This window comes from Strigops habroptila, chromosome 10, assembly GCF_004027225.2.
Source record: "Strigops habroptila isolate Jane chromosome 10, bStrHab1.2.pri, whole genome shotgun sequence".
In the NCBI taxonomy this organism is placed as follows: Eukaryota; Metazoa; Chordata; class Aves; order Psittaciformes; family Psittacidae; genus Strigops; species Strigops habroptila.
The window spans coordinates 21,344,162-21,371,847 of NC_046359.1; positions in this window are offsets into that span (position 1 = coordinate 21,344,162).

Genomic DNA, 27,686 nt, shown 5'->3' on the forward strand with positions numbered 1-27,686 from the left:
GGTCGAAGGACGTGATCCTGCCCCTCTACTCTGCTCTCATGAGACCTCACTTGGAGTACTGCGTACAGTTCTGGTGTCCTCAACATAAAAAGGACATGGAGCTGTTGGAGCGAGTCCAGAGGAGGGCCACGAGGATGACAAGAGGGCTGGAGCACCTCCCGTATGAAGACAGGCAGAGACAGTTGGGGCTGTTCAGCCTGGAGAAGAGAAGGCTGCGTGGTGACCTCATAGCAGCCTTCCAGTATCTGAAGGGGGTCTATAAGGATGCTGAGGAGGGACTCTTCCTTAGGGACTGTAGTGGTAGGACAAGAGGTAATGGGCTCAAACTTAAACAGGGGAAGTTTAGATTAGATATAAGGAAGAAGTTCTTTACAGTGAGGGTGGTGAAGCACTGGAATGGGTTGCCCAGGGAGGTTGTGAATGCTCCATCCCTGGCGGTGTTCAAGGCCAGGTTGGACAGAGCCTTGGACCACGTGGTTTAGTGCAAGGTGTCCCTGCCCATGGCAGGGTGGTTGGAACTAGGTGATCTTAGGGTCCTTTCCAACCCTTACGATTCTATGATTCTATGATTGTATGATTTTACTGATTTGTAGCCTTGTAAGTCTAGCCCAGCTGAGAATTGTTCTCAGGGTAACTCAAGAAGTCCAGTTCAGCCTTTCCTTCTGTTAGAATCACCTTCCTATTCCCGTATTTAAAAGGCTGAACTAGTCCTTGAATTAACCAAGCCCTTTCTCCAGCTTCTTAAGGAGATTCCTTCCTCATCTCTTCTTTAGTGTTGGTATATAAAGTACAAAATATAAATAGAAAAGCGTGAGATAATGTCATCTTACATAACCTTAGGCACCTTTCACATGGAAATCTTTCATCCTATCCCGGGAAAGATTCCTAGATAATTTATAATTCTTCCCTTGGGGTTTGACATATAGCTAAATTGCGCATCAGGAGAGATCTGCCTGTAGCATATGGCACTTCTTATGCACCATGGTCTACCAGTGTGTCTAGAGGACTTATTGCTCAATCTGTGCTTGACATACTCATGCAGACTGATAGCTTGCTCACTACAGATACCTAAGACCCATTTTTTAATGGAAAGATACTTTGATGAGTCACATAGCCCAAAATGGCAAAGGAAATGCAGATCGGTCTCTTGCCTGCACCGGCAAGTTATGAGACAACTGCTTCACCAAATTCCAAAGAGTTTCTTCAACAATGGACTACTGTGATCTTCCACAGAGACAGCAGATGGCCCTTGTCCGTCTAATACCCTCTGAAATAAAATCCTGAAAATTTGATATGCAAGTAGAGAAAACTGATGGCTAAAAATTATTTACTACAGTTGATGTAATTGATGTATTGATGTAAATGGTTGAAGAACTGGACAGATAATTTTGCAGCCCTCTCAAGCCCAAAATTGAGTGAGTCCCTCTATTACCCAAGAGATACTCTGAATGTGAAAGATGCATATCATTTGCCATCCAAAACCAGGCAGGAATCACAGCCCCAAAGAAACAGAAGAATCTCTTTTGGTTTTCTTTGCTCATGAAGGCCGCCAACCAGTAATTGGGACTGATTTTAGCTGTAAAATACAAATGTTCAAAGATAGAAATGATGGGACAAATGCCCTGAGATCTCATAGCCCTGAGTGATTTGCAGCAAGGACTTAGTAAGATGTACCTCAACCAGACTGTCACTCCAAGCTACGGTTTTGCACCACCATAACCCAAATAAGCACTGTAATTAAAATGGAAGAGGAGGAACTATTTTTTTTGTTTGGTTGGTTGGTTGGTTTTTTTTGGGGGGGGTTTTTTTGGGTTTTTTTTTGGTTTGGATTTGGTTTTTCTTTCTGTGGAAAACAGTCAAGTGCACATACTCTGTCTTCCTGTTCAGCCCCATGTGCTTCATTAACCTTGACTAGGCCAGGTAAGGTTAATAAACCTAATAAATGGAGGGCTTCACTTTAATGATAGCAAGTATTACAGATATTTCTATAACTTCTTCAGAAAAGAAAAAAGGGATCTTGTCAAATATCCCGGTAGTGCTCTAGTGGGAGAGCAGAACTGCATCTAAGAAAAATCTTACATGGGACTGGATGTGAGTTATATGTGTGAAAGCCTTCCTGTTTGGCCTGAGTGTAAAGAAAAAAGATGAGAATTGGCAACACCATAGCACTTGGCCAAGTACCCCTTTTCAAGACCATGCACCTACAGCAGCCTGTAATGTGTATTACCTTTCACATGGGAGCTAGCTCAACAGTGCGAAGCAGACTAAGAAGTTTCCTGGAGTTTTTCTGGTGAATACTGTTTTACAACCTCTTACTCCAAAATCAAGGTGTTAACGGGGATCCAATCACATATTGCGACCTCCCGCCAGACTCATGAGTGGTGCAGAGAGAGATGATAACTGCAGCGTTTCTTAGAGGTCTCTCTCTCTTCATTTTAAAGGCTTTTGTTGGGGAATTTGAAATAGACTTTGCCACAACATGCATTTTAGAGAAAATGAGGAAAATTGTTCAACCTCTTCCATATTGCTCTCTGTCCCTATTATCCCTGTTGTCAGTGGAAGTGGTGGTGTGGCTTTCTGCCACCTCTCTCCACTGGAAATTTTGCTTTCACCTACAAACTGAGCAGAGGGCACATTGCACTCTGCCCCTGTCTCTCGTACCCCTAATCTCCTGTAACTCTATGGACTGAAAACAAAGTAGATGCTGTAAAAACTCTTCAGACCTTTCTGTGTCTCACTTACCTTCCACTGTCAAAATGCTGGGTTCTCACAATTATTCTCTAAGCAATTACAGTATCAGTTCACATGAAGAGTGGCAGACATTGTGTAAGGTAGAGCTGCTATGATGATGTGGAGCAAGGCTGCAGAGAAGTCAATTACATAAGACGGGCAGAGCTAAGAGGCTCAATTCATTAGTGTTCTTCTAACCTCCAAATCACCATTTCAGGTCCATCCCAAGGGACTGTGATATGTATGAGAGACATTAATGCCTCAGGCCCTCTGATATCCTTGACAGCAAGAGGAGGTAGATCTTTTTACTCCTTTTTCTTGGAGCAGAGGTCTCTCTGGCACCCTCTCTGTGGCAGTGCCGCACTCCAGACCATGAGCTTTGCAACAGCAAATGACAAATGTTGCTTAAGAAATGCTGAATAAGGAACTGCTCATGTACATGACAAAGAGCAAAATAAAAGTGCTCATAAGACAGACAAAGTTCAGTCAATGAAGAATTGGGAAAACACAAATATATAATTTTATATTCAAATGTTCAATAAGGTGGAATATTGATCAAGGAAACAAGAAAAATGAACATCATGGTCCAACCTTCCTCCTAGTATCATGACATTGAAATGAGCCGATTTTACAGGACATGAATTTGTTTGTATGGCTCAAACAGAGAAATGTTTAAGCATTTAACAGCACATAGTGATTTGACAGCACTTTCTTTAAAACTAAAAAAGATAGTAAATAATTTGCAATACTAACATTGCATTAGCTCATTATTTACCTCAGCATTTTGCCAAGAATTTGACAGGGATGGAGAGTAGAATAAGATGGCAGAGCTCTACAAATGCTAAAGGGAAATTATTGTAGCCTAAATACCACTCCCTCCCCCCCCCCCCCCCCCCCCCCCCCGGTGTATGTTTATGGAAGAACTGAAGACAGAAAGAGTCCCAGAGGTAAGAAGACAACAGTAATGATGGGACTCAGACACAAATGGCAATCGTGATTGTGCTTTTGTGGAAATGGTATGGAAAGTTAATTGTGAAGGATTAACACACTTGTCAGCTGCCTGAAAGACCAGGGGAGTCATGAATGAGTACAGAAGCCGATCCACACATGTAAAAAGAAGAGAGCCCTGGCTTCTGCTTGTACTCAGAGTCAGTTGACCTGAACTGAAAAGTCCTTGTCTAAGCTTGTGCTTTCGAAGTGTGGATAAGATAGTCTAAACAAAGTCCACTTCTGTTCTTTTTATTGCATGATCATTCTGGCTTTAGAAAACCAAGAATTTGTTAAGAGTAGCACTGGCTGAGTAAGCACCTCTAGTCCAAAGGGAATTTTTGAATTTTCTCTGAGAAAAGTACTGAAATCTGTACAGTTTCTTGAATCTGCCCTTTTCTTGCTTCCCTTCCCCCTTCACTCTCAAAAGGCATCAATTTTAGTACGGGTACTATTTGCAGTACACACGCAGCTAAATACAAAAGATGTGAGTCCATGGAAGTACTGATTGCAACAAGTGCAGGAACTTAGCATTGTGCATTGTCATGCAGAGATAGCTGAATTAGCTCTTTTCAAACTATTGATGTACCAGAAACTGTCTTCTTGATGCTCAGCTTGAGCTAAAAACACAGGCACCTTAGACCCAGCTGTGACATTACCACTCCTCAGATGAAATGGAGCACCTGATTGTGGGAGTGCTTCAAGTCCATCTCAGCACAAAGTAAAACATAGTCACTACTTGCAAAGGTAATAAACAGAGCCCTTACAAAAATAAATGCTTGACTGCATACAAGAAGGCTAAGCGCATGATCCTGCACCTATGTCTGGGCATTCCCCAATATCAATACAATCTGGGTGATAATTTGATTCAGAGAAACCCTGTAGTGAGGGACTTGAGGATACTGGTGGATGTAAAACCGAACAGGAGGTGGCAATGTGTGCTTGCAGCACAGAAAGCCAAGTGTATCCTGGGATGCACCAAAAGAAGTGTGGCCAGCAGGTTGAGGGAGATGATTCTGTCCCTCTACTCTGCTCTGCTCTCATAGGACCCCACCTGTAGTACTGCACCCAGCTCTGGAGTCCTCACTACAGGAAAGACACCTGTTAGAGCATGACCAGAGGAGGGCCATGAAAATGGTGAAAGGGCAGGAACACCTTTCCTATGAAGAAAGGTTAAAGAGTTGGGATTGTTCAGCCTGAAGAAGAGGCAGCTTTGCAGATGCTTTATTGCTACCTTTCAGTCTACAAAGAGGGCATAGAAAGAGACTTTTCACCAGGTCCTGTAGTGACAGAAAAAAGGGCAATGGTTTTAGACTGAAAGAATCTAGATTAAGATTGAATATACGGAAGAAATTTTTTTTACAGTGAGAGTGGTGGTGAGACACTGGAACAGGTTTTCCAGAGAAGTTGTGGGTGCTCCATCCCTGGATGTGTTAAATGTCAGGCTGGGGCTTTGAGCAACCTGATCTAGTGCAAGATGTCCCTGCCCATGACAGAGGGATTGGAACTGGATGATCTCTTAAGGCCCCTTCCAACCCAAACTGTTTTACAAGTCTATAATTCTATGACTGTGCTCTTACATTTACTCTTTTTTGGCTAAGTTATCAAAACTGAAGAACTGCACTAATGTACCTACTTTTGGTTGTTGAGCTGGTCTGAAGAAACTTGCCTAAGTATTTCCGTATAGTATCCTGCATGGACACATCAAAGTTTCAGCTCATAAGGGTATGAGCATATGAAAAACACCATTATGATACTAATATCAATCCTAGTTAGTCAGCTAGTGCACTGATTTTGGTAAGGTCTGAGATGGGTCCTATATGAATATTTATAATAGGAGTATGATTCTGAAATAGCAAAAAATATGCTTTTGTTGCATAACAAATAATTATAACCTATTCTGATATATGTAGTTAAAAAAAAAGGGTATTTCCTTGTAAGTGAAATTCCATAATGCAAGTACTATAATGCTGTTATCAATTTATGATGGAATTAAAGCATCCAGTATCACATAATAGATTAGAAACTGACAGACAGAGAGCTGAAGTTAATGCAGGGAATAGTATTATGACCCTTAGTATTTAAGCTCTTGTGATTATTTTAAAAGTGGTTACATCTGACAGTGATTGAATTTGTCACTTATGTCCAAATAAGAGTATCAGCAAATAGAAGAAAGTTAAGCTGTAAGGAGACTTAAAGAGGTCAGAATAGTACAGTGCAAGAATATGACATGCATTTGTGTAAAATACTGAGGAGGAAACAAATACCATAAAAAATTAGATGGATACCCTGAAACCAGCAGGGAACACCTGGAGATGGTAAAAAACCTACACACACCCCGAATACAAGACAGATGTTCTGGATTGTGTGTAGAACATGGGAGGAAATAGTGTAGCTTTCATAGTACTGGTGAGTCAGTACATGGAATAAATCATGAGCTTTTGGTTCCATTACATAGGAAAGATTGGAGAAACTGAGAAAAGATAAAAATGTCAAGCAAAATGCTTTGAGAGATAGTAAGTTAAACTTCTGATGTAATGCATTGGACAAAACTCAAGTGATGTGAGTGCTTACTTCCCAATGGCTTTCGGACAGAGACATGGGTCAAATGAAGAGCTTGATTTGATAAAACACCATAGCAGAGACTTAACTTTCAACATGTGCTTAAGCAGACATCTTTTCTTCAGGCATTGACTCACTCTCCAAAATACTGGGGAAATATGGAAGGTAAGCATACAGGATGTTTTTCACATGGAAAGACCTTGCTAAATTGTAACCTATTAAGAGGCAGAGGAAGAAAATGTGAAAGCAGTCCTCATGCAATGGGAGGTATATGGAATAATTGACACATGGGAAATGCTAATTACCTTGTTTGTTTGATTTTGCTTTGGTGTAAATGATAACTCCAAATGAGGGCCTTTTCAGTACACCTTACAACATACTGCAATGCTTCTTAGAGTTGCAGGGGTCTAACTTCCTGGGTGAGAGCTGAACAAATGGGAAAACTGCTCTGTTACTGATCTTTCCACTTGCATTTGGCTCCTTGAAAATTCTTGAGAAATAGAGAATTTTGCTTCTCGCTCTATTAAAAAAATGGTTGCCTTTCACCTTCTTTTTTCATCCTCATTTTCTTTCACTTTCTGATTTTTTTAAAATGCAACGGATGTATCCAGGATGACTAAGAAGTTGGCAAAACTTTGCTTCTGCAGTACAGTTACCAGGAGTTGCCAACTGCGTAGTCTGCCAGTCTCATACTGTGTAGCAAAAATGTTTCAACTTTTCCTACTGTGTTTGCACATACTGAGGGCTATCTAGCAGGAAGGAAAATGCAGCTTCTGGTGTCAAAAAATTTAATATTTTCCACCTGTACACAGAATTAACAGCAATAAAATATTTGCTACAGGGAGAAATATAAACAAATCTTTTCTCAGTGTTGGAACTTATGAAAACATTCACGTGTGGAGATGAAATTAAGAACAAATAATTAATGACCTCAACTAAACACAGAAGCTGAGATTGAAAGGTCTTGAGTCCCTAGCACAGCTCGGAGGGACCAGCTTTAAATCACCTCCTATACCTTGCTTTTCCTCCTGGCTGTGTGAAATGCTGTTTGCTAAGTTTCTGATGGTTTCTCTAACCTGTGCTGACTGTGAGCTTCCCAAAGGGGTCTTCTGATACAGCCCAATTCCAGACTACATCCTTTATTTGTTGCCTCAGCACTCTTACCCTGCCTATAGTCATCTATACTTACTGTGATCCTTTCCAAAAGATTTCAGTCTAGGGCCTTGAGTCTGGTGATAGCTACTTTTTTGTTGAGGAAAATCTGACACTGGATTTCTGCAAATACTCAAGACTATGAGCCAAAGATACTGGATAGATAGTCTTTGAGTTTGGGGGTCATGGGAGAGGTATCCTCAGGTGAGCCACAAAACCGGCTTTTCCAACTGTACAGTCACAAAAGTGAGGTGTATTGATTCGATCCTTGTGAAGCCTACCATTTACTAAGATCCTGGAAGTCTAATGGGAAAATCTGCAAATGCCAACCTCATGAACAACCTTTTTGCTTCTATAAGTGAAAAGGGGAAAATAACTTCAAACACCAAGTACAGTTTGAGAGGTGCAAAAGAAATTTGAATTAAATTTTAATGATTTTGTGAGGATTGTTTTGGTGAGCCTGAAACAAGCTAAATTTTACTTTAAGTTACATTTCAAAGAAAATTGTTTTGTCCATTTTTTTTCAGCAGACTTTGAGTAATTTCACAGGCTATCACAATATTTGGAGATCAATAGTAGTAGAAGGCTAAAAGTCTTTAAATATAGTTTCATCTTGGATGACTTAGACACTGAAACACAGGTTTGTACACCCCACAAAAAGATTTCCATGCCTAATTTTTACTGAAATTCACAGGACTTAGACAGATGCCCAAATTACTTGGGTGATAAACAGCAAGAACTTAATTCCTAGTAAGTTGCAATGAAGTTCAGGCTCCAAGTAATTTAATCCAATATTAACACCATCTCCTGCAAGTTTACCTTCAATGGAGTGACTGCTGTATGAAAGCATGGTACTGTATGCAGGAATCATGGAAAACTGAGACCTTCTTCCACTCAGGGCTGATAACTACTGTCTCTCTCTGAAGTCAGGAAGATGCCATAGCAGCTAGGCATGAACTGATAATATAACATATAATATATGATATATGATATATATCGTATACAATATACAATATATAATGTATAATAATTATATACTATATATATAATATAATAGAGCACTTAAGTACTTTGGAGATCTTATATATCAACAGGCAGATTCAAAACCAAGTAAAGACAGTCTTACTGGGAAATGATCAGCTTTAGCAAACTGGTTTGAGTGTGTGCATTATGCCAGGCTGGTGAACCTTGTTTGCCTTCTCTATTTTTAAAGACTTCCTACTGCTATTCCCTTTTTCCTAGTTCAAACATTGAGTAGGAACACCTTGTTTTGAGTGCTGCTTTCCAGAATACTTGTTGGAGAACATACAATGAAAATATTTTACCAAAGGTGAAAACAAATATCCTTGAATAGCAATTGCAATCAATTACTTAGCTTTTTGAAACATCTTGTTGTGTGTTTGTTTCCTCTCTCTTTTTAGACACTCAGTAATAATTAGTTAAACTCACTCAAATTATTTTAGAAAACATAATAAACATTAAGTATGCATCAAAGCCATCTGGAAGTGCTACGCACTGCACACAGAAACAGTGGGATTCCGCTGTGCATATTCAGCATTGGAGGCTGTTCACTTTCTAAGTTTTATATTAGCAACCCAAACACACAACTCAGGTCAAAAATGTGCATAAACAAAAGAGGCAAATCGGTATGAGGTTTTTAAAGCCAGGGCATTTTGGAAATCCCACCTTTATCATTTAAATCCCAGTGAATACCTACCCCCATTTTCAGATTTGTCTCAGCTGTTTTGGGGGAAGAAATGGAGGTGCCCAGGTCAGGGCTGATGACAGAGGAGTCATGAGCTAGTCACACTCCCAGCTCAGGCCCATGCCAATTACACTGTCAGAAAACCTAAAGTACAGAAAAAGTTTTCTTGGTGTTTTGTATGTAACAAACACAGTTGCTACACTGAGTTACTAGGACCAAATGAAAGCAGCTCATTGGCACAGAAAAAGGAAATTCCTGGGTGGGGAACACGGCTCAGGCTTCTAAAATACATAAATACTGCCAGTACTGCTTGGGTCAAGCACTGTTAGTCCTGATTGCTAGTTCTTGGTGCTGAAAAAAATCCATGCATATTTGCCTTTTCTGAAAATTATTTTGTTTTCATGAATATACCATGTATGTGTGGGTAATACCACAGGTTTTCTCAGAAGGGCTTTGACCCTGACACAGAACAAGAGGAGGAAGAAGGTAGACCAGAGTTTTGTTGCTTCAATGAGCCTTTCCTCTTAATTTCCCACCAGAATCTTTCCCCAGAAAGAAGGATGGAAAGTACCAAAGTATTTATTTTTAAATGTTACCTTGCACATGGGTTTCTGTGCTAGAAAATGGTTGTACTGATGATGAAATAAGCCACCTTAAAAAATCTGGGGCTCAATGCTTTTGTTTTAACTTCACATGTGAACAAGAAATTCCTGCTCCAAAGAACTTGTAGTCGAAGAAAAAATAAATGTAAAAGAATTTGGACAAAAAATCCTTATGACAGAAACTAACAAGAATATAATTAAACAAGTTTGTATAGTTTCACATACAGTTTGTTAAAGCAAAAGCCATTACTTTCAGGGGAGGCTTCACCTCAAGTAGCTCTAGGTGAGATCTGAGGCATTTCAGAGCTGTAGGGAATGGAGGCAGCCCCATCCAGTACCTAACACAGATGCAACCAAGCTGTGTCTGGCAGTATCTGTCCACCTGCCTGTCTGTCTGTCTGTCTGTCTGTCTGCTACAGCAGGAACTTTAATCTTAGTCTTACTCTTAGTTTTACAGTGTCACCACACCTTAGGTTTTCTTTCGTGCTTATCATGACCTGTTACTGCTTGAGTAAGGCAGATTGCAAGACTTCTCATGATATATCCTGAGGGTTGGAAAGCTCCTCACAGCTGTTAAAATGTTTCCCACATTTTTTGTTTCATAGTACAAATTAAAATAATTCCACCAACATTTACTCATTATATGACTAATTGCTGGTTTCCTTGGGTTTGCCAGTCTGTTAACCCCCAGATAATTCAGCTGCTGTTTCCAAACACTTTGCTATGATGGTCCAAACACCATGGCATATTTTGTGCTACAGAAACATGTTGCAGCAAGAAAAATTGACTATAGTCAATTACAGTTCAGCTCACAAACCCTCACAGATGCTAATAGTTTACTGTCATGTCATAATATTACAATATAAGAAAAAAATATAGTTTGACTTCTTAAGTGGTAAATATTACAACAGATTGAATATGAAAAGCATCACTTACAGGACTCTAAAATATGAGCAGGGTTATTTCATGACAGATCATCTGAGCATACACAGCAAAACATTGCATATCTTACAAGCATACATGAGTGTAACCCTTTCATCAGGCTTAACTATATTTTACCACCACCGAAAGCTGGGATGCAGGAAGAAAGTATTAGCAGTCAGAGCTCTTTCTGCAATTTGTCATGCATGTCAACACAGTGAAAGACATGCTTAAGCTGGCAGTGGCAGCGCAATTGAACAGATAGCATGAGACATGCCCTTCACTTTGCTGACATACATTCAGCATATGTTGGAGCAATGCTCAGTAGAAGCAATTTCTGTCCTTGAGCATTTCCAGGGAAGGGACATGCTTCACACCCTGCACCTGTGCTGCTGTCCTGGCTCCAGTTCCTGATTAACACAACATTAGCAGCACTTACAGCTCCAGTCTTTGCCTGTGCTGGAACTATAGCGTGAGATGAAAAACATTTTCAAATCATATGAGTAATGAGCATTACAAATTAGACTCAGATCAATTATTAAATGAAGATGATTATGAAATATTAAAAGGAAGCTATTATACATAATGTATTTGTCACAGATTAAAAATTGGCATTCATGCAATACCCTTCTCTGCCTGGTAATGTATTTGGATATTTAACATATTTAAAAGGAGTACAAAAAGTAAAGATGAGTGGGAGGGAGGTGCATTTATTGAAACAAGAACTGGACTTGCTAATGATTTCTGCAAAAGGGAGTTTTCTTCTGTCTCAGATATTATTTATCTCTGGTCTATGGTGAGGACATGCAGGACACGTCATCTCAGGCCTGTGTACTGCTGTCATTATTATTGTCTTTGAAGACACTACTTTATTGTACACATTCAGGGAGAAGAATTTTGATTTAATGCCTAGCCCTGTCACTTGTGTGGAAGTCCTGGTGAATACAGAGCATTTTTGTACTAACAAAATGAAGTTGCTGGTTGGCTGGGGGCTTGTCAAAGTACAAGCAGTAGAGTCACTTGTTCCCTGAGCTGCCTCTAAAGCCCTGCTGTGCTGAGATATTTTGCATTACGTCTGATGAGTCAGTGGTGCAGCTTTCTCTCTATGCTTGATGTGCTGAGAATGTGATGCTGCTACAAAACCTTATTAAATTCACCTCAGACTTAGAGAGGTTTGAAAAAAAGAGGAATCATTGATAAAGCAATTCTCACATCAGAAAATACTGATTCCATAGAAGTGAAACAATCTGTGGAGATTTGTGGTCATTTTGAATTTTACAGTAGGAATCAGGCAGGTAAAGCTGGCCAGAGGGCAGGATGCCTTGTTTGCCTTGGACCCTCAGTGCCTCCTGACCCCGAGCTGGTGAGATGACTTCTGTCTTACCCAGTATTGGCACCCCACTTTCCTTCTGGGCTGGAGGTGTCCTGTCCTCAAAGCTGGGGTGCAGTTTTCTCAGCATGCCAGCACTGACACACTGGTTTCTGTGTCCTCCTGGCTGAGTCCAGGAGGTGTCACTGGCGAGCAGGGGCAGGTGGAGAAGAGGCAACAGGGGATGAGGTCCCAAGGCACTGCAGCCTGTCTGGGAGGAAGGGAGACCAGTGGCTCACTCATGTGCTGTGACGGGGGCAGAAAGGAAGCAGAAATCTGGGCTGCAGTGAGAGGCTGGTGGCCCTTTGCACCTCACAGTGGGATGCCTGGGTGAGGGCAGGAAGCCTATTGGATGGAGGAAGAAAAGAATTAAATTTAGCTTCAAGAAAATCAACATTCCAGCCACATATCCTCTAAGGTTATTTACATATTTCCAAAACAAAATCTGTTGGGAAGTCGGTACATTTCAGGACTTTGCCTTTTTGTCCATACTCAGGAAGGAAGCTTAAAAGTCACAAGTTGTTTGTTTCTTTTTTCATCAGGATGGACTTTTCCTAATTATTATTGCGCTAATATTAACAGCTTATGTTTATTTTTTGTTTTTATTCTGGAGACACTCCCTCCCAACCCCCATTACGACAACTTCTGTTGGCCAAGAAACCATCACATATCTGTGTAGTAACACATGCAGGTATTTTGATGCTTCACAAGGTAAGTCTGCATTCTGCAGTTACCCTGTGAGAAAGGAAACTTTTGAGGCACTTGTGTTTGTTTTTGCGGTCTGTTTTTGTCTGTTCTAGAAGGAATGTCATCCTCAGCCTTCAGTTCCAAGATATTATTGGTTGAAACCAGACACTTAAGACTTGAAGAATATTATTATATAATACTGAACATTAAAAAATATTCAGTTCATATATTTATTAACTGTAAGGCCTCTGATTTTTGGGTAATAGAATAGTAAATGATTAAATGTGTTTTGAAAAAAGAAAAATCTTTGCTGGAGGTTGGAATATCTCCTTTGAAGCCTTTTCTGTCTCTGGAGTAAATATGTGCAATTAGAATTAGACAGTTTTGTTAAACATGTATTATATAACCAAAACCCTGGAACAACTCCAATGCCATTTCTCTCTATTGTGTAAATATGTAATTAGGCAAGATTTTTTCCAGTACTGCTGCTGATTACATTTTCCTTGGTCATGCAAGAATGGAATTTTTCTGCTCATATCACAATCCAAGATTCACAACAAGCCCTGACATGGCGTATTACCATTCCACTCCCAATTACTAAGTCTTTGCCCCCTGTTAATTTCTTTGGGTGTCCCCTTCTTTTAAGTGGGGCAAACCCATATGAAATCTGATATAAAATATCAGTCTAAGACAATCACAGAATCAACTAGTTTGGAAAAGACCTTTAAGATCATTAAGTCCAATCATTACCCCAGGACTGCCAAGTCCAGCACTAAACCATGTCACTAAAGGCTGTTTCTACATGGTTTTTGAATGCTTCCAGGGATGGTGATTCTACCACTTCCCTGAGCATGCTGTTCCAATGCCTGATCACCCTCTCAGCGAAGAAATTTTTCCTATCCAGCCTAAACCTCCCCTGCCACAGCTTGAGGACATTTCCTCTTGTTCTATCACTTCTTACTTGGGAAAGGAGACCGGCTACCTCCTCTCTCCTTCTTTCAGGTAGTTATAGAGAGCAATAAGGTCTCCCCTGAGCCTTCTCTTCTCCAGACAAAGATTAGGTCCTCATAACAGCACCAAGCATAGGGATGGCAGTTAATGTTTTTCCATCATGTGGGGCTAATCAGAGCAGAATAGCTCAGAAGACCAGATGATTCAGTTTCTGAGCATGCCACTGTACACAACTGTGTGGAGTCACTTCTGCTGAGAGGATGCAGAATGCAATAGGTGCTGTGGCTGTGCCTCAAGACTGGTTGAAGAAAACAGCACAGAAGTTGTAGCTCCTGCTTGTTGTAGTCCTTATTTAGAGAGTGAAATTTCAGTCCTGAACTCTAATAGCCCTGATGACTAGTGCGGAAAGCTAGTCATGAATGCAGAGTTGGAGAGGCTTGCCCTGAAAACTCACCCTGACTACCTACATCTGGCCCACTTCACTGGAGATTACTTTATAACTTCAGGGAACTTCTTTTTCTTTCATAGACCAGAAAAATACAGACACTTTTGTGCAAGCTTTGTGACACTGCTGACAGCATGTCCTAGAGTAGGAAAAACTGGCAAAGACAACTGATGGGAACATGTCAGCACAAGAGAGATACCAGTTCAGGTTAGCTCTAGCGTAAATTTTTTTGTGATTTTGCCAAGAGCTTTCTAATTGTGGATTTTCATGTTTAGAAATATTTTTCAAGATGAGCGACTATTTTTAAGGATTCTCAGGACTTGGGCAGCAATTTTGTTATTTCTGGCTTTGGTTGTATTTCTCCAAGAAGATGTGACTGTTAACTATCATTTTGAAAGACCTTTAACATTCATGAGACTGCTAGAGCTTTTTTAAAACATAATTAACATTTTAGTGAACTTCTGAAATAATTCAGGCATATATGAACCATTCAGTAGAAGGAAATCTATCACCACTCACCAGTGAAACAGAACAGTGCTGTGCTCCTACAGTGTATTTCAAATGGTTGGTCTTAGACTGGTTGTCATTCTCATTTCTTTTGCCCCATAAATAAACTATAAAGCTACTTTTTAGGGTGAATATAATATTAAAATGAGCTCCTTTGCTGAAGATCAAGAAGTTAGAAAGCATTATCTGTAAGTTTTCAAATGTAGAGCTGTTCAGAGAACTGCAGGAAATTGAGATTTATCTCAGCAGTAAAATTGATCTTTAAAATTATTAAACTTTCAGAGATTTGTAGTACTCCAGATATCGTAGAATCATAGAATCATAGAGTCACAGAATAGTTAGGGTTGGAAAGGACCTCAAGATCATCTAGTTCCAACTCCCCTGCCATGGACAGGGACACCACATACTAAACCATGTCACCCAAGGCTCTGTCCAACTTGGTCTTGAACACTGTCAGAGATAGAGCATTCACAACTTCCTTGGGCAACCTGTTCCAGTGCCAGCATTTATTAATTGGAAAAAAACCATATCTGCCTTTAATCTATTACAAATTTTTGAGCATATGAAAATAATACAAGTTAGTGGGAAAAAGGTTTATGTAAATTGGGAAGACTTTAAAAGCCAAAGATAAAGTTATTAAAAGGCTCTATGAAGTGATCCCATAGTGAGAAATGTATTTTCGATTCCTTAAAAATGGCTTAGCTGTGAAAGGACATGTAGACAATCCATTTATTTTTTTTAATTGTGGAAAGCTAACATTGGTGTGTGGCAAGGTGTTCTACAGGATCAATTGTTTAATTATTAATTGCATTAGTAGGAAAACACTATAAATCTATTACTATATATATTAGAAGAGAGAAGTAAAGGAGTAGTGAGGCTGAGGAGAAAAATACTCTAAATTTCCTAGGACACAAATTATTTCAACTAATTGGTGCTAATGAGGAAACTCATCAGGTCTTAAAAAAGCAAAGTTTCCAACTTTGATTCACTGTTGACGTCTGCCCATTGTTATGTACAATGGCAATCTCATTCCTCTTAGCAGTCCCAAAGCAGCTCTTTGTAATCCCCAGTTTTTGGATTTCAAGCACAACCTGTACGTCTTTATTTGTAGAGATGGGTTTTCAGAAAGCCACAATTCAATAAGGTTGGGGGTTTTATTCTCCAACTCAATATTCTCCAACTCAGCTCTTTGGAGGAGTCTATAGGTTCACATGTATAACAGTAGAGGGAAGAGACGCCAGGGGAGAAACATCACAAGCTTTGGGACTTCCCAGCTGTGCCAATCTGCACTGTAGTGGCTGGATGTCTAAGCATATGCAGAAGAATGATGTTAAAAATCATACAAATTAAATAAGATAAAAGAGAAGGGGAAAAGCAAAATAATTCAGCAGGATATTCATACGCCTGTTTCAGGCCTTTTGGACTGAAACCCACTCCCCTCTCTTCTGTTTTCCTCATAATCAATATATTCCTACAGTTGGAGAAAGTGTGAAACTGTTTGACTAAAAAAGCTGCCCTGCATTAACTGTCTTTAGAGCTTAAGGCAGTTTTGTTACTTGAATAGAGCAATACACCTTAAAATAAGTGTGACATTTCCCCAGGGCGATGAAAACCAAAGCCTGATCTGTCATAACTAATAAAAGCAGAACTTTGTCAGTCAAAGAGTGAGCAAAGACCTCAGGGGTAAGGGAAATAATGGGATTTATTAACATGTTGCTGTTGCCTGAACATGTGTGCTATACAGCTGTTGAATTAAAATGTGCCACAGCTTCCTTGCAGAGAGATGTTTTTTGTTGTATTTTCCTATTTACTGTTAAAATCTTAAAAAGAAAAAAAAACATTAATTGCACTGAAAATAAGTCTGATCATTAAGAAAGGCTGAAACAATACACATCAAGTGAGCATTCACCTAATCTTTATTCATATTTGTGATAACAACATATGTCTGATTCAAGAAAATAGAGATAACTGCAGCTGATTAAATTATTGTGGGTTTTCTTTCCCCTCATACTTAGTGGTTCATGGTACTGAAAAGTCACTTCATATCACAGCTATTTTTGCTAATAGCTCTTTTATCTAAAACAATAAACAGAGCATTAGATAGAAATTGTTTACATATGGGTACTTCTGTGTTTTAATAATTCTGTTTTTAAATGCTTCAAAGTGCAGCAAACTCCAACAGAAATACGTGACTTATATGACCAAAACTGATGTCAAATGTTGTCTTCTAACCTTATGGTGTGACTTTATTCATCTGAATTATTAAGGACATACCTATGAATAAGAAATACTCTTTTCACAAGGTGAAATTAGTTCATAAATGTATCTAACTATTAACCATGAAGAAATGTAATGCACAGTATTCTATGTCATGGATGAATTATCAGGTCCCAGAGAATACATTTTCATGTGCAATGAATTGTTCAGATTTACTCTTTTCTTTCAAAGTGTCAGAAGACTTCTGTGACAAAGCCGTAGTTCAGAATTTTTCCAGGTATAAAGAAAGTAAGAACTGTATGCATATGAGACACTTCAGTCTCATGAGAAGAAATTCTTGCAGGATTTCCTGGACAAGATCAAGAACTACTGGAACTATTCAGTGACAATAGTGGAAATCTCATGAGAACAGACTGACTGGCGTTGTTCTAAATAAATTTTGGACTGAAACAAAATTTTGGGGTGAGTATCTGAACAAGTTCATTATCTCTATACATACTTCACACTTAATCAGAAAGCTCTACAAATAAATAGCTTCATTAGATCCCCATATTTGTACTTCAGCCATAATACAACACAGCTCTGCACCAACTACCAGGAAGGAGAAAAAATAACTGTTACAGCTGAAACCAGGACACTTACTTACAGCATGGGCCATAGAGCTGAGGAGATACAGGGGTGTGAGGTGGTAGCAAAAGCGGAGCTCGTGAGAGCAGGTGGTCCTGTGGGCTAAGGTGTCAGTGAGATTGCTAAAACAAGTGGATGTTATCCACTGTTAGTAAGAATTAGTCAAAACCAAGGGGTTTTTTAGACTATGTCTGTAAAGTTGGTAGGTTTGTGTGTGTGTTTGACTGAGACCTTTTGTACTTCAAAAGGGAATGTGTGGGACAATGGAATAGCTGTATAAGGACTTTATGACCTCCTCTTATTACAATGTCACCATAAAATTTCTTATATCTTTATGGGACTCATGACATTTATATTGTACTATAATTCTGTACCTACTTTTAGGTGTTTCATTCGCTTTGGTGAATTTTATTCACATGACCTAAGAAGAAAAAGTCATGTGCTCCCAGATATTTTAAATATTACATGGGCAGCCAGATTACAAATATCTTTTCCATGTGATGTTCTTTATGCCTTGCACATAAGCTGCATGCAATTTTCTCCCATAACGAGTGGTCCCAGAAAACAGTTTGTGTTTTGAGTGGGAAAAATAAAGTCAGAGTGTTCCCTGAGGTCCTGACAGCTGGGAGATGGGTAGTCCTGTGACCTACTGCCTCCTGAACTGCCTTTTGGAGGAACCCTCGCTGGAAATATTGGTCTTCACAGCTGTTGAACCCCCAGGCTACCTCACAGCCCTGCAGGCTGAGCTCCTGATGCCATTAGTCCTTCTCTCCCTCTCGATCCTCTCTCACTCCCTAAAGGGAAAGTTTAAACACTAATAGCCTTCAAAAAGATTCACCCTTGCCGTGCCTTTGCATTCACATGTACTTAAGCTTTTATGCAATGTAAAGCAAAAGTACGAGCAGTTACAAGCTGTTACCTGAAAGGTTAAAAAAAGAATAAAAATAAAATTACAATGATGTCTGTACTGTAGAAAGAATTAATGATTTTTATTTTTTTTTTTTTTTGCTATCACCTCTTAAACAAACTTAGTGCCTCTTAAAACTCTTTGGATTATAGCTTTGAGTAGTATTGCTTAATACATCACATATCATTAAGGAACAAAACCTCATGTGAAAACACAGCTCCATTTAGATTATGCTTTCATGCATCAGAAAAATTATTTCAAAAGCTTTTGGAGCCCCTTCTGAGAATTGACTTGATTCCCACATCATTTTGATCAGAAGTGCAATCAAAATCTCTTAAGAACGAGACACGGTCTAATTGGCATGCTTAAAAATTCTTAATTGTGACTTGAAGGTGGCAGTGGATTTTAAGAATATGGTTTCAAAGAAAGAATTTTATTTTTTTTTTCCAAGAACTGTTATGACGGTTAGTTAGCTCCCTGAAAACTCCATGAAAACTTTAACAGTTCAACTTACAACTTGAGGTTTTGGAGATTAACTTACTCAGTTGAGCTGGAAGATATAAATTCATAATGTTTAATTCAGCACGTGTAAAAATCTTCTGCTTTGTGTGTTCTTGAATGCTTCAGTGCATAGCCAGGTTTTGGGAAAGGATTTATGTTCTTGTTTTCCATGAATAATGATTTTGAGAATAGGACTGGAAACCTCAGTCTTCTGATTGTCCTAATTTCTCCATACACATTCAGAAACACACACTTCTTGCTATAATGGTAGTGATACACAGAGAGTTTCATGGTGCTATTTCAGGCATTTGTTTATCTGTGAAGTCAGATTTTCTTATTGACATGGGAGACCTCCATCTCAGATACCTTCAGCTGTATGAGGGTCAGGCATCTTGTCTAGGAGAGCCAAGACTAGCTATCTGTCTCGTCCTGGAGTGAGTGTCAGAGCATTTCCCCGTGGTGAGCCATCCTTGCCCTCCAGCTGCCACTGTCCCCCCGTGACACAGAGTGAGCTGGAAAAACTTGCTTTTGGGTGCCTTGTATCAGCAGTGAAAGTTAAATGACATACACTTAACCCTATTAATCCAGCTTTATTGCTTCACATGTATCTGCTATAAACAGCTACACAAATGTTGCCTTTAAAAAAAAAAAAAAAAAATTTGGTTCATCATAAAGGTGTTGGTTTTAAGTGCTACATTTAAGTTTTGATTCAGGCTAAAAAATGGTCCAATGGTCCAATGGTCCATTGGAAAAGGACTTTTCCCTGCTGTCATCTGACATAAATCAGAATTTCTTGTCTGAAATAAGGTAGCTTTCTGGTCATGATCCATGTTGCAAAACTGGATTGGTTTCATCCAATTCCCCCAACCTACTTTTGTCTCATGGCTGTACCCATCCTTCTAAATCATGAGGTTCTGTCAGGGTTAAAGATCTAATGGAAGTTGCACCAAAGTTTTCACAAAGAAAATTTAAAATTGCAGGTGTATTACTCTAGAGTAAACATTTTGTTTGCAAGTCCCCTGAAACATTCCTTGTACATTCCTGTATAGTGAGTTTCAGCCTATTGTCAATGGGCAGGTTTGCTTACTTTTATTATCTTTCACAGACCCCTTAGGAGTAGTTTAAATACTTGCCCAAGGGCCCACAGATGGATGGTTGAAAAAGCTTCTCTAGTGTAAAACTGAAATTGTGTGACCTCAGTTTCACAGTTACACTGGATTTTAGTTTTGATGCAAGTAATTTTCAACAACATGAGTGAAGGGAAGACATTTGCTTGGAATGCAGGCACAGGCAAGACAAATATATGTGGCAGGTCCTAAGAGATAATGGGTTTAGTTAATACATAAATGAAACAGATGTAAATAAATACATAAATATCACAGATGAACAAGGGAAGGAAGAGATTTTGTGAATTATAAACCTCTAAACAGGTAACAGCTCACTGGAATAGCTGAGAAGTTTGAGGTGTTTGTTGGAAGAAAACAAAAAGTGACAAATATTGTAGACAGAATGAAAGAGACACAGTGAAGCTTGTAAGATAAAATAAATTCATTATGTGGAATAAGCACCATAAATCATAATGTTGGAAGGGACATTGAGAGTTTCCCACCCACGCAGATTAATTTTTCTTTTTGATGTTTTTCTAACTTTCCAAAGGAAAAATGAATAATCATTTCAGTGTTCACTTATTGGAAAGTTTTTTCATCTATCCTTTTAATTCTTCTGTATGCTATATATCTTTTTTTCTTTTTCTTCTTTTACTTAAAACTAATCACACCCCTTTTCTATGTCCAAGATCTTTCTCTACCTCTTATAAAAATGGCATTTTACAAATCCACAGGAGCTCTCTTACACTAATTCTAGCAGAATTCCATTTTCATCTCTTCTTTTCCAGTGAAAACAAGATTTTTCTCAAAGACCAGTAGCCCAAAGAAAGGGGAGGAATTTACAAGCTTTCAGTTTATAAAGAAAAATTTTAAAGACAACATAGATTTAAGCATCTTTTCACAATTCTAATCAGAAAAGTCATGAAGCTTATGAAATTTCGGAGGACATATAATGAAAAATAGTCCTTTAGGGGTATGACCTCTTTTTTCAGTTTGCATGTAGTTTTAATAGGAGTCAAGAACAAACTCACGTAAGGAAATAGATGTATCAGATTAGAGGCTTTAAAAAGTCCTTTTCCTGGATCATAAACCTCTTCCTAGCATTTCAGTTATTGTAGAGTGTTAAATGTAGTACTTGAGCAACACATGAGATTTTTGCAGGCAATTATTTCTCTTTGTTGTCATTAGCACAGAAGATACTTGATGTACTAAAAAAGAGTTGTATGCTGTGCCATGGGTGTCCTATATAGTTACAATAAGAAAGTTTTACTTCTTGAGTTGCTCTAGTAAAAAGATCCAGGGTTATCAGCAATAACGGAACATATGCAGGAAAAAAAAGGGAAGTGTCTCACAAAGAATTACAAGAAGGTACTTTCAGTCTGTGTAGGATTAAACTTAACATAGATGTACATATATAGCACTCCAAGGGTCTGTGAAGTTTGTCCCCCATGAATTTTTGCTACCTTTTAGAAGAAAGAAAGAAATAAAATAATGGAAGATCACCAGCAACAGAATAAGATATGTCAGGCATAAAGAACATATCCTGGTGTGACTTACTGGGAAGAAGTGAGGGAGAAACTTTCAGGAAGCACTGGCAAGTTGTTCTTCCGTAGCATGGAAAAGGAGGCTAAGGAGTATTGCCTGAGTCAGTTTTCTGTCTTAAATCTACATTAATTCCTTTTGCTTTATCTTTCTAGGCCAGCAACGATGCATTCAGTAATTGTCCCTTAAAGCAGTAAACCACAAGGCACAATGACAGGGAGAGCAGTTCCCAAAACTCACGGGTCCCCTTCAGAAATCAGGCTGTTCTCTTCTAATGGAGGAAAAAATTCCTTAGCATTTCCTACCTGTCTGAGAAGGGAGAACATTTTCTTCCTGGTCCCAAATGTTAACTGCTCAGTTTAACTTGAGCACATAAACAGCCATCACATGTTGGCCAAGCAGTGCCCTGTGTCTTATACAAAACTGTATTTATCAGTGAGCAGCTTCCAATGTGTTGTGGAAAGGTTTAAAAGGAAAACAAAAAGCTAATTTTTTGATCATGGTGCTAGAGAAGGAGGAAAAGAGAATGAGATAGGTGGGCAGGATGTCTTTCTGTCCTCTGGAAATAGACAACTAGCATGGCTTAATAGAGCACATGTGGTGACATACAAAAATTCAGGCTAGGAATGTAATGCCCAGGTCTGGAAAGACCACAGTAAATTAATGGAAAGTATGAATGATTTTAAAATGTGATGTTGAATCCATGTCCATGTCTGTCTGCTGCTGCTGTGTCTGGATCATATTATTAGCTGAAGAGGTACCTTCCTACTAATTGAGGAAAGCTTGCTGTGCTCTGTGACAATAATTTGGCTTCTTTTTCTCTGCTACACTGCTTATATTCAGCAGCCTTTGGCAGATTATATCTGAGGACTGGTCAATGCGATCAGATCCTTTACAGACTTCATTTGTCTCACAAGCTGAAAAGAGACAAAAGATCAGAAGGAATAAGCATGTTTAGACTTAAGAAGCATAGAACATATTTCCTTTCTATTCAATATTACAAACCACAGTCACAATATTTTGTTTTCCAGTGTCCTGCTGTAACTGTAATCTTTTAGCATCTGAATAAAATAAGTGATGTCAAGGGACTGTCACCCATCCTTTTTATCTTGTGTATCATTTCCTCTATTTAGTCCTATGTCTGCCCCAGAGTGTAATAGGAAAGACCAGGAGCTTGAAGGGACTGATATTCAGTACATTTTAATCACTGTGAATTTACTTTGCAGATGCTATCAGTTAGATAGGTTTGTAACTTTGCACACACAGATACTTTCAGCTCTCCTTCCTTTACTGGAGGACAGGCAAAAAGGTGCTTCAAATGAAACATATTTCTTGCTGAGAAGACCAGCATTTCAAAACAATCCCCCCTCAAAGTATCAGGTAGGCAGGAAATCTCTTCACCTACGGTTGCTAAAAGCAACACTAAGTGCAGCATGGTGGATTGTGCTCCCTCTGACAGGTGATGCTGTCTGTGACAACCCTGGTGCTTTGAAATGGAAACACAGCAACCACATTACCCTGTATTGTTGGGGGTTTTTTTTAAAATCTGGGCTTTGCCTAGAAAAAAATATGTTCCTCTTTTAACATCTCTTATATTTGTAAAGTCCTTTCAAGTTTTCTAATTTCTCGAGTATCCTTGTTCATATGATCATTAAAAAAAAGAAAGAAAGATGGACTTCAGGTCCTTGATATTAATTTGAAAAACAAATGACTGCTTTATGAGAAAATAGTAATTCTGTTTTCCAAGTGGTTGAGCAGAGTTGGTAGCACTTCAGTGCAATTTTGTGAAACAGAGTAACTGAAGGCAATACTTTGTTATGAGAGTTGTTACATGATATTCTCATTCATCTTCATGAAATCTCAAGGTTTTTTTCCTTACTGCCTGATTGTGAAAAAAAAAAAAAAAAAGAATTCTGTAAAGCACCTACTTACTAGGAACCTCTGAAGAAGAAAGGACATTCCAGTGTTTGCTTTAACTGTTCAACGTGATCTGTAAATGCTTGTATGTCATCCTGGAAACACAGCAAATCAAAGTATGTGAAAAACAGGTGTGTGAAAAATGTTTGGGAACTTCCATGGCTTGTCTGGAAGAATCAGCCTTATTTTGCGTTACAGTTTTGGAATTGCTGATACTTCATGTTGTTCTGGGAAATGAGATGATCACCAGTGATCAAGTGACAAGGACCAAGACAAAGGCTGGATATGACATAGAAGGGTATAGATGTACTTCTCATTACTGGTGATAGCCTCATCTCTCTGGACTCCACTACCCCATCTGTTGTTCCAGATTATGATGCGTAGACCTCTGGGAGGAATTTAATAGAAAGCTGGCTAGTAAGCAAACCTTGTTTCTCAGAAAGATCAAGAAAAAATGTTAACATTGGATAAATTTTCAATTAAAAAAAATATTTTTTGCAGCAGCAAAATACAGATATTTTGATTTTTGGTTTTTAATTTTTAAAGGAAATATAAAACATTTTGTTGAATACTACATTTTCTTAAAAATAGCAATATTAGTGGAAAAATGTTTTCCAGCTGAATGGAGGGACCAAATCTCAGTTGGGAGAATTGGGGTCTTGCTGTGCAGAATGGGAGTGTCCCACTTCCCACCGTATTTGGAAAACTTGGTTTTGTTTTCTCTTTAGAGAAGAGTAAAAACTCTGAGCATTTGCATGAACTTTGGAGTTACAAGAGGATTTTTGCTCTGAAAGTTGCATAAACAAGAACATTAAAACTCAGGTATGACTGCAAAAAAGAATTTGTGTGTGGGAGGGTCCTCAGAAGCTGACTGACTTAGATGGTCAATTGCTCTGGATATTATGTAATGAAATTCATGCCTAGTGGTGCTAGCATTTTACCAGATTTAAGAGACTGAAGCATGTTTTCAAATCTGTGGATGTCATGGTATTAAATGGTTTATGTGGAAAATAAATCCAATAAGATCCAGAGTTGCAGTAACTTGAAAATGTATTCAAATGACTTTAAATGTATTTAAATAAGCCATTGTTTTAAATATACAGCTGAAGTGATGGTTTTCATGGTGAGGTATAGGTACTGAATAATTATTAGAAGGGAAAATCATGAAAGTAAGAATTTCTAAAGCACTTGGCATTGATGAAGGTCCAGAGGCACTGAAATTACTGGAAAATTCTTCTATCGATCGTATTCATTAGTTAGGCCAATGCTGGGTACTTTTAAATAACTCCTGTAGTTTTATCTATTAGAAACAACATTTATGCATCATCAATGCAAACATACAGCACACTTTCAGTAAAAACCTTAATCTTAAGAAAGAACACTTCTGATTTTCCCATTTTACTTTTTTGGTAAAGACTGGAAAGTGACAATAATTTAAACAATTAACAAGCTGAGCTTGTTCTAAATCAAATAAAAGAAAACCCCTTTTTCGGATATGAAAATATTCTATTAAGCTTTTTCTGTTTATTTCTTCTTTTTTTTTTTCTCTCTCACATCATCCTAACACATCTTTGGTCAGAGTGCTTAACAGACATACCAAAATATGCTGATTAATACATTATTATAGTATCCCATCGCTCTTATTTGTCACAACATTTCTAGTATTTCATACAGAAAAGTGTCCCTGTTTAGCCCTGACTAAAACATTTTAAGGAAGGAAATTTTAATTTAGAGTAGAGTTCAGAGTGGAACCAAACAAAATCTTGAATCGGCCTCAGTGTCCTTGATTAAAAAAAAAAAGAAACCAACAAAAAACTAATATCATAATTAATTAGATCCAAAAGTTGTGAAAAATACCTACAAGTTTTAGGTTGCTCTTTTTTGGCTTTTCTTTTACATACATATTAGAACAGGTTGTAAAAGCTTGTTAAATGAATGTGATAAACCATAGGTTAAGCTGATATATGTAAGTAAAAAGGGAAATAAATATGTAATTAGAAATATGCGACTTTTCTTTAGATACTTCTTGGTACCAGAACTGGACATTAGGAACTGGCATTTAGACTGGACATTAGGAGGAATTTCTTTACCAAAAGCATGGCCAAACACTGGAACAGGCTTTCCACTGGAACAGGAGCTCCAACAGGAAAAGAAAAATTTCTAAAGTTTTGAGGGATGGCCAATTAATGTGCAGTGCTCATACTAATAGGCTATTGTACTTACTCAGCTGAACAGCTCCCTGTATTTTACCTTTAAGGGCAAATAAAATGGTTGCAAGGAATTTTCTAACAATAAAAGGGTCCACAAAACAAACAGAAAACTGGAAACAAAGCCTGAGGACACGGTAGTTGTCAGTAATAGCGTTTCCATTTTTCACAACATAGCTTGCAAAAAAAAAAAAAAGTATCACAGGGCCAGCAAATTTCATCCAAACAATTGTTTGTGGTGTGGATGGGATAACCTTTTCATGTTCCTCCACTTGTTACTGAAATGATCTGACCTTATTTGGCCTCAAGACCCGGCCTTTTGGGAGGCTGCCCCCAGGTGATGCTGGGATTTCACAGGTCCCCAGGAGGGAGGAATGCCGCCATAGGAAAGGGATGTTCCTGCTATAGAGAGGTAGTGGAGGTCCTCTGGTCCCCATGTCCTTGATCTTAGCAGGGGAAGGGTACAGAGGTTAGTGCTGCTGACTGAGCCAGCATGTTGCTGCTTGTTCTAGGGTGAGGGGTCTCTGCCCATGGCAGGGGGGTTGGAAATAGATGATCTTTAAGATCCTTTCCAACCCAAACCATTCTATGAGTCTATGTTTAGATGCTGTCAGTGCATTTTCTCTGTTTTGGGATACAGACTCTGCTGCTTCTGATCATCAGTAATGAGGTCTAGGAATGAGATTGCTCCTGATATCTGGTGATGCGAATGCTACTAACACAACATTTACAGATACTATGCATAAAGAAAGGTAATTTTAGAGACGCTTCCTGCAGATACCCAGAACTGAAATGAAGCATTAATCTTTCCTCACTTCCTGGGGCTTCCTACAGAGGCTTCCGTTTTTCTTAGAAAGTGATAAAAAAATCCCCCTAGGAAGTCTGTCAGGAAGAGAGTGAGGGTGGGTTTTTTTAAGATTTTAGAGTGGAAAAAAATTATTTTCAATCACTCAAAATCAGGGCATGGACCTCCCTGATGATAATTAAAATCAAATGCTTATTCTCATTTCCTGGATGGAATTACTTTGCCAGACAGCTGCTTCTTTCTTTGCCATACCAGGCCAAACCCGCATTTCTTTGACTACCATAACCAGGCAATGTGTTACTCAGGCCATTTCTTCAATAGCTTTGCTAAAAATCAGTAGTGTCAAAGGATACAAATGGTGGCACCCCTGTGTTGACATGAAGAAGTTGCATGGGACAGGTCCATATCACACCATGGAGCCCTGTGCAAAGGTAACTGAGATATCCATTTGTAGTGTCCTTACGTGCACTTCAAATCATAACTGTTGTGGTCAGAATAAATAGACATGTAAAAAGCTTATGCCTCCCTTTTCTTTGCCTCACTGCTTTATGATAGCAGTATTGCTTTATATAATGCCTAGAAATTTTATAATAAGTTAACAGATAGGAAGTTTAAACATATTACAGATTAAATAGCTTAAAATTGTAACTGTAAACATGATGTGAAATATCTTTAACTTAAGGTATGTCTTTATTAATCTCACTCTGAATTTCTGCCAGCGGAATACTATCTAAACAGAAAAGATCTGTTCTGTTGCTGCCTATTTTTTACATTTCTCTCTTTAGAGTCAGAAAAATCGTGAAATGCAACTGGATTTGGTTTAACCAATGTTTATTTTTACTTGTGCTAGTTTGCTGATTCTTATCTGGCCCTGGGCTAGGTCCAACAGGCCTTGTGTCTCAAGGGGATCAGGGAAATGGCTGCAGCCAGCCAGGCTGAGGAGAAGGTAGGAGGAAGAGAAAGCCGGGTGGGAAATGCCCAGCTCTGCCACTGCTTTTACAGGGGTGGGTCTGTAGCCAGGCTTCAATAGGATTGACTCAGAGCACAGAAGGAGCTCTGTCAGGAGCTTTGATTCTACTTCTTAAACAAGCTGTAAGTAGCTGATTTGGGCCTGATCCTTTTTTTTTTTTTTTTTTAATTTTAGTTTTTGTTCACTCACCATCTCTGCTCCATCTCTGAAAATTGTATCTGTGGAAAGGTCTGTAGGTGTTTGATCATTTATAATTGCACAACTCACAT